Source organism: Zonotrichia albicollis, chromosome 6 (assembly GCF_047830755.1).
Source record: "Zonotrichia albicollis isolate bZonAlb1 chromosome 6, bZonAlb1.hap1, whole genome shotgun sequence".
In the NCBI taxonomy this organism is placed as follows: Eukaryota; Metazoa; Chordata; class Aves; order Passeriformes; family Passerellidae; genus Zonotrichia; species Zonotrichia albicollis.
Window position 1 is genome coordinate 4,873,298 of NC_133824.1, and position 15,456 is coordinate 4,888,753.

A 15,456-nucleotide genomic window follows, 5' to 3' on the forward strand; every position below is an offset into this window, starting at 1 on the left:
TACTTAGTGTACTTGGTACCTTAACAGTATCGCTAGAAATTTTTCTTTCCACTGGAAATAGGAGGCAATTTCCTTGTGGAAGTCATCTTTAACAAACAGTACTATTAATGCAATTCTCGCCAAGTTCTTCCATTTGAGAGAGAAGCAAGTTCTTTTTTTAAAGAGGGATAACTAAAGGATAAAGCAGATGAAATTCTTTTTAAATGTCTTACTCTTGTTAAGTCGCAGAAAGAAGCAAAAGAAGTTTATGTCCTATGCTTTTGCTTTCTCTACTGCTGTGACATTTATGTAGGTATGCATATCTTTATAAGTTTACATATATTTACATGTCTATATTTAATAGAGACATAGTCCTCAGCTAGATTTGATTAAACCTACTTTTCTCTAATTAGACACTTGAGTCCAAAGTACTGGATTCTAAGCATGAATACTCTGTAGGAGAACTAGGAGTTTCCCAGCATTTCTTCCACCAGTTTAACAACTGTTTGATTGCTGATGCAATCCTATCATTATCACCTTCTTTAAAAATAGCAACATAATTGTTGGCCTGAAGTTAGTAAATTCATGTGTATTTTTTCATGTGGTATAATACGGTGCATACCTACATACAGACAGTTTTTTTCACAAAAGTATCTACATTGCATTAGCTGTTGTGGGTTTGCAGTTCCAAGCTGATTGGTCTTTGCCTGCTTCATTTTGTTAAAATCTGAGTAAAACTTTAGGTGGCCCTTTGCAAGGCTTGCCTTCAATGAAGACCCAGAATTTAGGATATGAGACATATTAACTGGTTATTATTTCCATCAAACTCCCTCCCAATTAACATCCACTTGTGCATGTCCAACTATAAAAGTAGGTTTCTCCATAATTTCTCATTTCTCTAATCATTACTTTTTTAATAACTAGGAGCAGAAGCTGTACCAGTGTGGCTACACCTGTATGTTTCAGTACAGAAAACCCAAGAAATATTTAGGTATTCACACTAATGCCACCCTCTAGAACTTGCTTTGCAGATAATCTGTTCCTTTAAAATATTCTGTGTCTCATGTTATTTGATGAAGCATCCATAGAAGAAGATTGTCTTTCCATACACGTGGTGGTACATGGAAAAATGTCTGTAAAGGCTTGTCAGACACCTCGTGAAATTTTTGATGGAATGCTAGCTTGTTAGCTTAAAGGCAAAATATGGAGCCTTGTCTTGTAACACAGAGAAAAAGCCCAGTACTGATACAATCACATGAAGGAAAGAAGCCTGTGCAGGAAACCTGTGACTTTAGCTAAAGAAGCAGGTTAATTGTGATTAGGATGCTGGCAAAGACTGTGCTTTGGGGTGGAAAAGTGAGCCTACAGTTTTCTGGAAAATGACTGTGAGAAGGAGATGAAGACATGCCGAGCAGGACAGGTTCCAACCACCCAAATGCACATCAGGGGTGTGAGTGCTTGGGCAGATACCTGCAGCAGTGCAAGACAGGATGTAATCACAGATGCAGAATGAGGTAGCTGTTCTTTGTTGTGAAAAATGGTCCCACATCCTTTCTTTGGTGTAGTTAAAAGAGCTTAAATAGAAAACAAAAGAAGATACAAAATAAAAGAGCAGAAATTAGTGCAAAAAATGCAAAGTGATGAAGAGGAGCTAATGAGGTGGATTGAGAGGTGGGAATGGTGTTAACGAAATGAAAATAATACTTCTGTAGAAATTATATATGAGAATGATGTGAGTCAAATGAGAAAGCTGAATGTAATTCCATTACTGTGGGACTGAATAGCATGAAAGGAAAAATGAAGGAAATGTCAAGGAGGCAGCAGATAAAAGAAAGGTTGTGTTAGGGTGATATGTCACTGAGGAAATGATTTTCACACTGATTGTTGTATTTTCTCCAGTGTGTTTCACTGCTTATTGCCTTTCAGAACTGATATCTTTCTGATGATTGGATGTCAGAATATTTTGTTCCACAAAAGAAAGATTTGCTTATGGGATTTCATATACCTGTTTTGTGTGCTATTTCTTGTCATTAACCATGTCTTCTTTCTACTGCCCTTTAAACCTGATGTAATGCTGGTTTATACATCTCCTCCTAAAGAAACACTCAACATGAGCAAGTCATAAAAGTATTCTTCTGAGTTTGCCAACACTTGAGGGCAGGAACACTCAGACATTTTTGAATACTTTGGTTCTAATTTAGCACTAACTGGAACATACCTCATCTCCACAGTGTTATTTTCTTTAGAAAAGAACATTGGTTTCATATACAGAACAAAAGGATGATCATTAAAACCCATCTGTGGGCCTCTTTAATAAGCAGAAGCATGAGATAACCCAGAGAGCTTTTGCACAGCAGTACATTGAAACTTCATGTCAGCAAAGTTTGCAATACTCAGAGATTGTTGGGAAGGAAGAAAGTAGAAATCCTTAACTGTTAACCAACTCAACCAGTAACCAACTAAAATTCATTCCACACTCTAGCAGATATGAATGTGTCCTTTGATTCTGCATTCCCTAACCAGTGGCAATGAAGTGTCCATATTTTCATATCTAAACATTTATGAGGAACTTCTTCCTCTGGAGGAGTAGAAATATATTTGACATAAATAGTGCAGCCTTTTCAATATCTACTTGACACACACATATTTTTCCACCAGCGGACATTGCTCAGACCACTACAGCTGTGAAATACACAGAGAAAAGCTGGTCAAGGCAAGGAAAAAATTACCAAGCAGGAATACAAATTTTGGAGCATGAATTATCAAAAATTCTTATCTTCTATGTGAGGGGATGCTAGAAAATGTTATTATTTTAGATTTAGTTGCATAGGAGCTGGTAAAAATTGAGATTTAGATATTGGGGACACATATAAACACTTTACCATATGATAAAAAATTGTACTTAATATATGAAACATTATTAGTAAAATTAAAAAGAGCTGGTCACCCTGTTTTACTGGGTTGTGTGTAAGGTTAAAAAAAGTCAAAAACTGCACCATTTGGCTGTTGTAAATGGGTCACCTTCATATTTCTTTTCCTGAAGGTGAATGTATATGAAAGAGATAAGCTAGAATGTCAACTAGCAATATGTCAGCTATGGCATGTGGGTTGTTCATATCCAGGCTGTTGGCAATTAGAAAATGCCAATTAAATGAAAAGCCACTTCTCCATGGTGTAAGGTGGAAGAATCTACCTTGCTTTCATGGCAGGACTAGATGATGTACTATAAAAGGCTGTTGTATTTTACCCATTGATCTCTAGAATACTGTAAGAGGGAAGAAAATATGGAGAACCTTGAAATTCAGAGCCAATTATTCTTCCCAAGTTTTGCATGATTCTCGGGATGGTGAGTAATGGGTTGCTGTTCTGCACAGCAGCACAGCTGTACAGCTACTGGATTTGCTTCAACAAAACATCAACTTTTCAGTAAAAAATTGGCTGCAAGAAGATAACAGATGTACAAAAGAAAATAGGGAAAGAATAAATCTTAACATCTTTATATTTTGTTTACTAGGAATTTTTAAAGGGAGAAAAAGCTTAACTGTTATGGCAAGTTGATATTTTTGCCCTTATAAACTATTTTTATTGTACTAATTTGTTCATATTATTGTACCGCAGATAAGAGCACTGTTGTTACAGCTTGGCAGGTTCATAGTCAACCTTCCTTTTCCAAATACTTGTATCTGTGGTACTATTTAAGTGGCAACAGAAGCTGGCAAGAATCTACGGCTACACTTCTTGTTCTTTTTAACTATGAAAAACACACTGGTTAACTCTTGTCTTTGTTTAGTCTATTGTTTCAGTTTCTTTGAAAAGACAATGGCAGACATTTTATGGGAGCGAATTATGGTTCAATCTCTAAGAAGTTTATTTCTGTTTGCTAACAAACTAGTCTTTTGGGGGCTTTGTATTTCTTATAGTAGCAGTCATGGACACTAATTCCCAAATATGGGCTTGTAATTCCTGCATGGGGTTATAGTCACAGAAATATAAAAGGCACAGGAACTAGGAATAGTGACATAATCCCACAAGTGTTACAGAAAGAGAGGTCATAATGCCCTTTAAGTGAAGCTGTGACTGGAAATGTTCAGGACTTACTGTCCCAGTAAACCTATTGTCCTCATTATATGAACTCTCTGTGGGCACCAGACAAACACATAACAGAAAATCTGTCTTCTGCCCAGAAAAGCTTATTTTCTAATTTACAGCTTCTTTGAGCAGCTACTGTCCACAATAAATCTCAAAAGGTTGCTTTCTCTTAACAGTGCATTAGAGTTTTCACTGAAGCAAGCGCGGAGCTCGGGCAACGCTGACCTGCACACGCTCCCGAGAGTTTCCACTGGAGTGGCTCTGGTGCTCACAATCCATCCTGTTCCTGCCAGTGCCATAAAAACTGATGTTTTCAGAGGCAGGGAAGGGCAGGGAAGCAGGCAGTGATACTTCCTGAGAACAGCTTCCCAGTTCTGCAACACTTTGAAAGTCAGGGACTTCTTGAACCAGAAATAATCATGTGGGTTTGAGGTGTCTTTGCCTCAGGGGATTTCTCTTCCAAGAACTTGTCTAGTTTTCTATTGAACCCCTGTCATCTACACTTGGGGCACAGTGTTCTGGTCCAAAATTGCATATTGTTGTGAATGTGCCTTGTTTTGCTGGTTTAGTGGCTGGTACCTGCAAAGTTGCCAGGGTAGGAAAGTAGTGCTTGTTAGGACAAGCAGTACTTTCTTGGGATGGCCCCAGAATAACCAAATGCACACTTCTTTTTACAGCAAAAAAATGATGAATATTATGATACTGTAGATACCAATGCTTTAAAAAAAATGTATTTTAGTAGTTAAAAGCTTCTATAGGTGATAGCTAACCAATATGTCAGGAAAAATAACTAGTGATGGGAAAAAACCCCAAAAAACAGCAAGAAAGAGCCTCTAAACTATTGTTCTGCCTAGAAGACCCTGTGTACATAACCAGATAGTCTTGTTCACAGCCTTGGAAGAAAAGACAGAGAAGTGTGTCTTATATTTATGCATCACTGGATTTTTTACATATAGTGGTTCAGGAATTACATCACACAAGGTTTTTACTCTCCATCTCCTTTTACAATTCACTTTTAGGTATGGTATGTTTACTGCCAAGTAAACACACACCTTAACTTCCAAAAGTGACCACAGCAGTCTTAATTTGCTACTCTTTTTTAAAATGTAATTTTCACTACTTGATAATTTGAATGAGCACTTGATCAGACAGAGGGCATGTATTGAAACATCTTGCAAGTGAAGTTTTGCATGTTGTAAAAACAAATTCACTCTATAGTTTCACACGAAGGCTTAAAATAATTATTAAACAAGTCTTTGTTTTCATGCTGGGCTGAGGTTTCCTTCCACATCTGTAGTAAATTGTCCTAAGGAACATTGATTCAAAAGAACTAGATTGTCTTTTAGTAGCATGGTTAGGATAGGCAGATGAGTCATGAGGAAGATTACTGTTATAGTTGATGTCAGGAAAAAAACTGGGGTTTTATGTATTATATTTCAGCAAGTAAAATACATAAAAATTTGGTCTCTTTAGCAAGATCATCTGGTTTCACTAAGTCTTGTGTCACCCTTTGAGCAGTCTACCTTCTATGTCTGAGGGATGAAATGCTAGAATATAAAAAATAGTTAGAAGTTTTTCTGCCAGCGTTATTGCCACTAGACAATTTTCCAGAATGTGATTGATGGTAAAGGTTTCTGCATCATACATAATAATTCCAGGTGACTTTTGCAGACTGCATTTAAGTTGAATGGCATCTGATGTAATTTAATGAGCAAATTGTCCTTTATATGAACAGCGAATCCTGTACCACCAGTTCCTGCAGCCTTTCTCTCCAAGCAACATTAATAATTGTCTTTTCTGAGTTATTCCTTTACCTTTTTTTTTGGGGAGTCTTAGACTTCATCCATCTTCCTGGTAGTGAGGGAGAGCTGTGTTACACTGTTAGAATTCAAGACAATCTAAGTTACAAAAGAATACTTTTCTTCATAGCACTATTTTGCAAAGTATGCATGCGTGGCAGGAGAGTTACTTTTATTTTTTTAACTTGAGGCAGATAGTGTATAAAGTGTATAAAATTCAGTGGAAGCCCAAATTGAACTGACAGATTATACACTAGGATTTGAAGAAATGACGTTAGTATAATATAGGAGGAAAACCCAGTGTGAACCAGCCTTCTTGAAAAGGGATAAAAAAATAAATTAATTTGTGATAATACTTATTTTAGGGAGAAGGAAATGAGCTGAAGTAGAAATTATATTAGTCTTTGCAGTCTTGCAAAGAAGGGTGATGTATATAAAAAAGCAACTAAATAATTGTGGAAGTTATGCTTTGATATTTGTGTTCTTCTCTCTTAATTCTATGTATGGCCACATGTAACTATGGCAGGTGAAGTCAACTTTTTGGAAACAATTCTAAAAAGTTCTGGTTTCAGCTGCAAATGTCAAATATCATCCTAAGGCTGTTTCTGAGTTCTCTCTTGTGATGGGCATTGGCAAAAATCCAGAGAACAATAATGTAAACTTGATTTTCAGTTTTGAGTTAGACACATAAGGAAGAAATTTCTGATCTATAATGTAATTTGAAAACCCAACTTATACTTAGACAAGAATTAAATATTCTATCCGTATCTGATTTGGTTTTTATTGATGATCTATAGATGGTGTGGCCATTATTTCTGTGAAAAACTGCTCAGTTTTCTTCAAGCATTTCTCCCTATGCTGTTTTACCATCTGTTGATGAATGTAAGTAAATATTGTTATTGTAAAGATAGTCTCTAGTCTGGCCTGTAACGTGTGATCCAAATTAAATCTTGGCTCTCTGGGGAGTTTGTGATTTTTAGTGGTTCTGAGTGTATGTGACTGAGAGTGTGTATAAAAACCACAAACCACCAAGGTCATTTTTATTTATTTATTTATTTGCTTTGGAGACCCCGTCCCTGCTTTGGGAGGGGGTGCTAGAAATCTGGGTGCATGAGGTAAGTCCTTCTTACATATGGAGTGAATTAGGAAAGGCTGAGAGAGAAAAATACTGCATTTTCCAGCATCCATCAGTATGAAACTGGAATATGTGTTAAGCAGCTGCCAACTTTACATGCTGAGCAGAATACTGACAGTAAGCTTGTCATCTTTAAGTTGCTCATTTTACCAATATGTTTCTCTTTGGTCTTGATGGAGGGAAAATCTTAGGCAATCTCAAGTATATTAAGTAGTGAAGAACACCAAGTTAGAATTGTTTAAATGGAAAATTTAGCCACATTAATAGTGCATCATCTTTTTTCTATTAAGAAAAAAAAATAGCAAAGGTTACAGGACAAAATTTAAATAAAACCAAGTTAAATAAAGACAGAGTGGCCCCATGGTGGGAAAAGAATTAGCCTAAAACAGCTTGAGAGGAAACAAACACATAGCAGGTCTATGTTCTGTATCTGTAAATAAATACAAAATTAAACACTGAAAATTGACCTAAGAGGCTCTCCTTGATTTTGGAGGAGATAATTCATTGGAAAAGTCAGAATAACAACAGACATAAGTCAGGTGTATTTGAAAAAAGAACTAAATTCTTAAATATTATTCAGAAAAGTATTTAAAATAACACCAACAGTGTGTGAAATGATACTCTTTTGGGTTATAGTTGTCTACATGATATTATTCTCAGTAAGTAAAGGAAAACAAGGGAAGGGCTCACTTTTCTGATTTTTTTACAGTGTGAAATTCAGCCATTTTTCCAGATGTCTCTGTACAGATGTATCCAGTTGGGCAAGCCAAAAGGGTATTCTGCTGTTTCATTGAATAGAGCTCTTTGTAAATTCAGCACACTACATTTATATAGTATTTGGCTAAGCAGCTACCTGAAGTGATGCAGAGAAAGCAGATGAAATATACTCAAATTTAATATCTTGTGCTTTCACTTGTTCTGAGAAATATTTTTCTCACTGAAATGTTAAATGCTAGTGTGAACTGAAATTAAATCTTAAGAGTAAGAAAACATCTAGGACTTCATTTTTAAAGATATAGGAAAAAAAAGACTGCAAAACATATTCTATGAATCAACCATATAATTCCAATATGAATAATGAAATAAATTTTAATGGTATTACTAGAGGGTGAATTAAGCAGTTCTCAACTGATTAAAATGACATTGTGCACTTTGAAACAACACTGAATAAAGCATCAGATTGGAAACCTTGTGAAACCTTGTGATCAGAGAAATATTCATAAGTTCTGATCAAGTATATAGTAAAGACAGGCCTGAATCAATGTCCTTTGTACCCTTATCCAAAGTAGACCAAAATGCTGAGGCATGTAACATTCCTGTTGTTAGTGTATCATTCAGAATAACTTCCATGATTCAAGTTAATGCACTATGAATACTCCTGGCTTCTATTAGGAACTCTATGTCCCCTCTTCTGGACAGCAGAAATTATTTTAATTGCATACCCTGCATGCTGGCATAAAAGAAACATTTTCACTTACTCTCTCAGTTCCACAGTTTAACTCAAAGTGTTAAAAGTGCTTCTGCTAAATATAAACCAGGTTTTCCACTAGCTCTTTTCTATTTTAGATTTCTCAATATTTCTCAGTATTTCTCTTGATTTGGCAGGTCAGTCTGTTTATAGAGGCACTGACCATGATTACCTTCCGTTGGTTTTGCTTTTGCAGGAGGCAATCAGAACTTTGTAGAGTCAGGGTTTTTTCTTAAGTTTCCGAAGTTCTTCTAATTGAGAGATGAAGAGAGACAGAAGGAGATAGAAAACTTGATGGCTTTTTAACAAATACATTTTTAAAGTGTATTTGCCTAATGGCAACATTATTAATTGAAACTTTTTAAAAGAAATATCAAATTTGTCCTAATCTGCTAAAGTCCTATAAAAAGCAACACTGTAAGAGCTAGTAGTCTAAACATGCTGATATAGAATGGTTCTAGTTTAGGAATATAAAGCTGGTGAGGTTCAGTCTCGGGTTGCTTCTTGAGTCACTGATCGACAAAACAGCTACCATTTGATGGTTCTGGTTTCTGCTTCACCTGAAGCATTTCAGTGTGAGAATTGTAGGGGAAAAGTACAGTTCTTCTAATAAGACAAAAACTGACAGAACTGTTTTTGCTCAAAAGTAAGCAAAAAATTGCTGTGAATTGGAATGAAATTTGTTGAGTATTGGCACCAGCACAGCTTGTTTTAGTACTACAATTAGAACGAGTCTGCAGCCTTCATATATCCAAACTGACATCAGTCTGGAGTGACTTTTCCAGAAAGTGTAGTATGGTGAAAAACAGAGTAATGTGTAGGCATCCTCAGCAGTGGCATGCCAAACAATGAACCATGTGGTTTACTGGTGCAGTTTTTAAAAAAAGGAACTGCTACAACATGACTGTATTTCCCTACATCCACCCAGAAGGCTGGACAGTGTGCAGAAATGGATAATTTAGTGTGTGACTGGGATGCATGTTTAAGAAAGATCTACCTTACACCATGGTATGAAATGATCTCATGACTTGTAAATAGTTTTCCCAGATTAATTATAATCCTGAAATTCAGGAATATTTTAAATCACACTGATTATATAGATAGATTATAGTCTTTATGTGTATACACATGATATACATAATTAGAGAAATGTGCTTCATTCAAACCAACTGCAATCATGAAATTACTTTTTCCCATTAAACTTCACAGGAGGCTGTGATTACATCCTTTTTATTTTTAATATGAGTTCCCTGCAATTCCCAAGCTCTCAAATGTTTCAAACCAGCTGTAGTAGTAGGACTTTTAATTATACTCTTGCTTAGTGAGTGACATATAGCTCTTTCTCAGTTTGAATTAGCCCTGGAAAAACAGATAGGAGTAATATGAACTAAAAAACTAAATGCAGAACAGCTGTGGACAGAAATAAATGCCTTGATTGAAAACACTCCCCTGATAGTTTCCTTGAATGTTGCTATGGTACAAAAGTTGCATTTTTATTATAGGTTTCCTAAAGTGACAGATGTTCTTTAGAGCACCTTTCCTGTGCTTTTACCTTTAATTTTAAAAACTAAGTTGTTAATTTGCAATATACTTCGATATATTGAAAAAGACAGCACATTATTTTTCTTACAGTGACTATGTGTAAATTTACCATATGTAAAATGCATCTGGACAGAATCTTTTCTGGGAAAGGGTCTAGCCTGCATTGGGTGGAATTTCTGATGATTTAGAGGTTATTAATAACCTTCCTGTAATTGAAAAATAAAAAAACTATGAAATGATTGAACTGAAAGTGATAAGCTTTATCAATTAAAAGTGTATTTTTTGATAAATTTTATTTCTCGATAAATTGTATTTCTCTTTTTTAAAACTTTTAATTTCAAAAATATTAACATTTTGTTTTAAAAATATAACCTGTGCCACTATAAATATACAAATTTTTAATTGAGAACTTAATATTTGATGCATTTTTACTTAGGGTAAAGCAGGTTAATAGTATCTGAAAAATGAACCTGAGCCTTACTTCCATCACAGTAGCAATTCTTCAGTGCCATGGGAGTTTTTAGAAAATAAGCAGGAAAATTATAATAAAACCACCAAAACAAGTCTGTCTTAAAGTATGGTCTCTGGAAATGACACTTCCAAGTTCCCAGGTGCAGTTGGATTGTTAACTGTGTCAGCAATCCAAGCTCAGAATCCAACAGATTCTGGGCTTGGTGCTTCTCAGCTCAGTAGCACTTTGTGTAAGCAACCACACAACTTTGAAACAAACAACAACTTGGGGCATGAATCCAGAACAGTTGCAAAAGCATAGACTTTTCTCTTTGTCTTGAAGTAGTTGTATCATTGCTGAGCATGACTTTTCATAACGAGCTGGGCTTCTAAATTCACTTTCTATCAGCTTTGTCTCGTTCATACTCAGGATTTAGCTAAGTGTTCAGATAGACATCACAAATCTCTGTTGACTTCCATAGCTAACCAATGACATGAACTGCAATTTAGAGACTTGCTTTTGATATCAGCATGATATTAGCCTGAGATAAGTGTTACAATGCTTGCTGGGGACTTGGTATGATTACGGACATGCCCCCGCAGAGTTGGCTGGTAGAAACTGTGGCAGCATGGGGCAGAAAACCTCAAGTTCTTTGGAATGACAATATTTTAGAGGAGTGATAATACTTGTTTCATCCCAAAGCCTCTTAAGGACGTCCTTCACTTTGGGAGGTTGGAAGTATGTACCAAACTCTCCCTGAAGAGTCAAGTGGAAAAAATTTCTCCTGGAGGAATTCAATCCAAAAATCTAACTCACATGTGTTGACTCTCTTTTCTGCTGGAGGAACGTGTCTCTCTTAACCAGGTACAGGTGTCACAAGCAGCTAGTTTAATACCTAACACTGACATTGGCTTGGGAATGTGTGTAAAATACCCAGAGCAGTGTTTCAAAGACATTTTGAATGGTGTCATTTTTGTCCATCTCACAGGACATACTACCAGAAGAAACTACACCAAGCTCCTTTTGAAATCTCTGACTAAATGCTTGAACATGCAACACTGCTAGTGCTGAATACCCTCTTTGCATACATTTTTGCATAAGAAGTTGCTATACACCTATGTAGTTCTCTTGAATCAAACAATATCACTACCCAGAGTTTAAATTCTGGATTCCTTGGCCAGATTTCTATTCTTTGAGAGGTTATAGCAGTCTTCTAGCTGGTATTAATAAATAAATGTAATATTTTACACTAGAAAAAATAGCTAAAGTCAGAAAATTTCAGTTCATACAGCATAAATAGCTGACATTTCTGTCACCTGCAGCTTCCTGAAGATTGATACATTTGGGGTTTTTATATTGCAAGATAAGCTTCATAAAACTGTACTAGAGAAAGAATGGAGAATGAAGGCAAATATGGATTTTGCAATTACATCTGAGCATAAATCAGCTTGCTTCATATTGCTTCCAAGTTTTCTGTTCCCTTATTTTGGATAAAATGAGCTAGTTAAAACACAAATTAAAATGCAATTTTGAAGAAAAATGATTGTTCTTTGATTTTTGTGTTTTGATAAAAGTGATGCAGTTTTTAAACAATCTGATGTTCAACCTGAATACTTGGGCTATTTCAAGGGAATGTACAACAGCTAACCTTTCACCACCAGAATTTAAACTTGAATTAATACCTTCATCCAGGCTGTCAAAATGTGAATGGAGCATGTTTTACAAGATCCTAAAAGTAGGCTACAAAAATGCTGCTTTCCTAACTCCATTTGATTCAAATGGATTCCTATGTAGTATTTTCAGAATTCCTCACCACAGTTAGTTTTGCTCTGGAATCTGATAGCCAGTTGCTTTTTCAGCTGAAGCAAAACAAAACAAACAATGCAAAATTGTCCTCAAAATGAACACTGACAATAAAAGCCCAGCTGCTGTAAGAAGAAGCTGTTAATTCTTACTGGTGTGGGAATAAATCACAAACTCTAAAGGGCTTTCCTAGGATACATTCAGAGAGGAGTGGGAGGACAGTCATTGCCTTCCTTTACTTAGGCAGCATGAGAAGGACATCTCAGCCAGATCTTGGACATGAAATTTCTTCCCACTAATGAGAACTATTTTTAAAGCACTTAGAATGTTTTGTTAGCTATAGCAATAATAATGGAGTTATTAATATAGCATCACTCTGTCTAGACAGATCTATATCTAGCTGAAAATGATGAGAACAAAAAGAAGAGAAACAGATTTATTTCTGAATTCAAACATCTCTAATTCCAAAAGTTTCACTGAGTTCCCACCACCCACCATGCTGAAATGACACTAGTGTACAAGAAGTTGGCAGAACATGATGCTTATGGCAAGCGTGCACCGTTACTTTTTTGGATTGCACCAAGGACTCACTGCCATGTTTAGCAGCCAGGGCTCAAAGGTTGCTCAAAGGCCAGAGCTGATATCAAAAGTCAGGTGGCCCAGTTACACAAATAGAACTAGAACTCACTGTGAACCAAACACATGTGTCCCCAAATGTGAGAAATGTATTTGTAAAGGATTCTCAAAACCTGACTGAATGCTCACACAGTCTTGTACATCTGTATGTAAACTCTGAGATAAGGTGTGCTGACTTAGAAAGGCCATGGAATAGAGATGACATTGTTGTGAGAGAGAGATTGAACTAGTTTCAAAGTTTCAAAACAAGTTTCAAACTATGGCTTTGCAAAAAGACGACAAAAATTAGAACTTTGAAAGATGCATTGTAGCATGACCCCGTGGAGTTAAATAATGGATGATTGGTGTTAGAGGTGTTAGCAGCATTGTGTGGCAAAAGCTAATAGGCTGAAAAACATTTATAAGGTATTGTATCCAGAAAACAGATTGGATTCTGATAGAATGGCATTGAGTTTTACATCTCTTGTGTCTCACCCTTCTATGAGACTGATAATGGAATAAAATCTTTTAAATTGATGCACCTCTCAGCTGCCCCGTCTCTGTAGAGCTGGGAGTTTCCAACCCCCAGACTCCTGCAGATCAGCACAACTCACCTGTCCTGTTCCCTCTGGAAACCTATGGGCCTGTACCTTTGCACCACAGGCCAAGCAGCCTTGCAACCTTTCATCCTTCCAGTTCAAGCAAGTGCTCAGTTCCCCCTGCAGCACCCACATTCCCTCCTGCTCCCGGTAATCTCTTACAAACCTGTGCCATGTGTGACCACCCACCCCCAGAGATGTCCAATTCCTTCCTTTGCTTGAGAAGCTCTTCCTCTGGGAGGAGCTCCCTCAAGTCAAGCAGCTGCCTCAAACTTTCATGTAGAGCAAACTGCCTTCTTCTTGCCTAAGGTGCTGTTTTCCCCCTACCACCTACCAGGTTCGTGGTTTAACACTTATCCAGGCTAAATTATAGCTCTCACGTAGTAACAGCATTGTGCAGTTTTTATACCATGTATTGTCTGGCATTGGGAATTTGGGTAGCTCCTGAATGACAAAAATGATTCCCCAGACTAACTCTCACTCATTGAACCTTTCATTCTTTTCCTAATGTTAAAATGTGCTTTTCAACATTTTTTCAGGATTTTGTAGGTCTTCCATTTTTTTTTCTGCTAGAATGTCAAATGCTTCAACTCCACTGAAAGTAGAGACCATGACTGCAATGCTGACCATTTTTCTTTTAGTGGTTCATAACACTCCTCAGGCACAGTGCAACTCTGTGGAAATATTCAGTGGTTTTCCATATTTCTGGATGTTTTAAACTCTGCTTATTACTGCAATTTATAACTCTTGTATTTCCATCAGTGAAAAAGGTCTTGAGAAAATGTGCTTGCAGAGTTCCTCATTGGGAGAGGAAGGAAGAGGGAAATACTGGGTATCAGTAGGGGTGGCAGTGTTTTACTGCAGTGAAAGCATCATGCTATGGTTATATCCTTGATCCCAAACTTGGAAACTGCACAAGGGTCTTCTACTAGCTCAATCCAAGTTCCCAAATCCTTAAATCCCCCCAACCTGTATCCCAGCAGATATCACCCAGCCAGCAATCTCATCTTCTCTGACCTCTATGTACCAAGGCCTTTCCATTCATTATCAGTGTACTCCAGTGCTATTGATGCTTTTTCTTTGCCAGGTCACTCCAGACTCCTGAGATGATGTCTTGAAGCTTTCTCCTCCACTGTGTCCTGGATGCTCATCTGTAAGTTCCTTATTTCTGTCTACATTCAAATCCTTTTCCACCTGTGCATTCACCCCATTAACCTCCCTCCCCATTCCAAGTCTCTGTGTCTGTAGGAACAATTACTGACAGGTCAATTTATGTTTTTAAAGCTATGGATTTATGAACCTTCCCCATGTCCTCTTTCATTCCCTTGGATGCTAGCGCCTGCTAGCTGGCTGAATGTATCCCCTTTCTTGGATCTGCCCTCAGAAATAAACATGCCCCAGCCCTTGTTTCTGGCAGATCTCTAAGAAAACCTGGACACTGGCTTCAGTAATCAAAAATCTGCTCAGAGGGCAAAGTTGGGATGAAGAGTCCATGTAGAGCCCTGTAGGAACTGCTGTCCTTCAGTTCTTGATTTATTTTACCCCTGGTGCACACTTTGCTCTTGGTTCTGTAATCACTCAGAGCAAGAAGGTCAGCTCCTAAAGGCCCACTTAAATCAGCATCTGTGGTCTAACTGATCAGCATTACATAAGATGAACTTGAGCATAAAATAACCGGTCCCAACTGAAAGGTAAATTGCTGCACAACATATGCAAAATACATGATCATGTGAAAGATGAACAAATTGCTTGGCTTCCTTCTCCAGTTCTGTAATCTCTTCCATGTGGGAACATCTCTGTCCTCATTCAGATCCCTCATGGCCTCCATGGAGTTCTGTCCCTTCCTGCTGTGGCTCTGGCCATGAAGCAGCAGCATTTGACACGATCCTTGAAATGACTTTTCTGAATCTCTTGTTTCCATAGGGTGTTTTGTGAGGCTTTAATGAGGCTGAGGGAGAAGCAGAATGAACAGGAAG

General features: G+C 37.1%; 1 long non-coding RNA gene across 2 annotated transcripts in view; it reads left to right on the plus strand.

Annotated features, from left to right (window-relative positions):
- Positions 1-15,456, plus strand: part of LOC102074764 (uncharacterized) — a 68,544-nt gene that overhangs the window by 40,321 nt on the left and 12,767 nt on the right. For both annotated transcript variants that reach the window (XR_012580695.1, XR_012580696.1), the window contains one exon: positions 14,568-14,633. This is a non-coding gene — a long non-coding RNA (uncharacterized LOC102074764). The remainder of the gene's footprint in view (positions 1-14,567; positions 14,634-15,456) is intronic.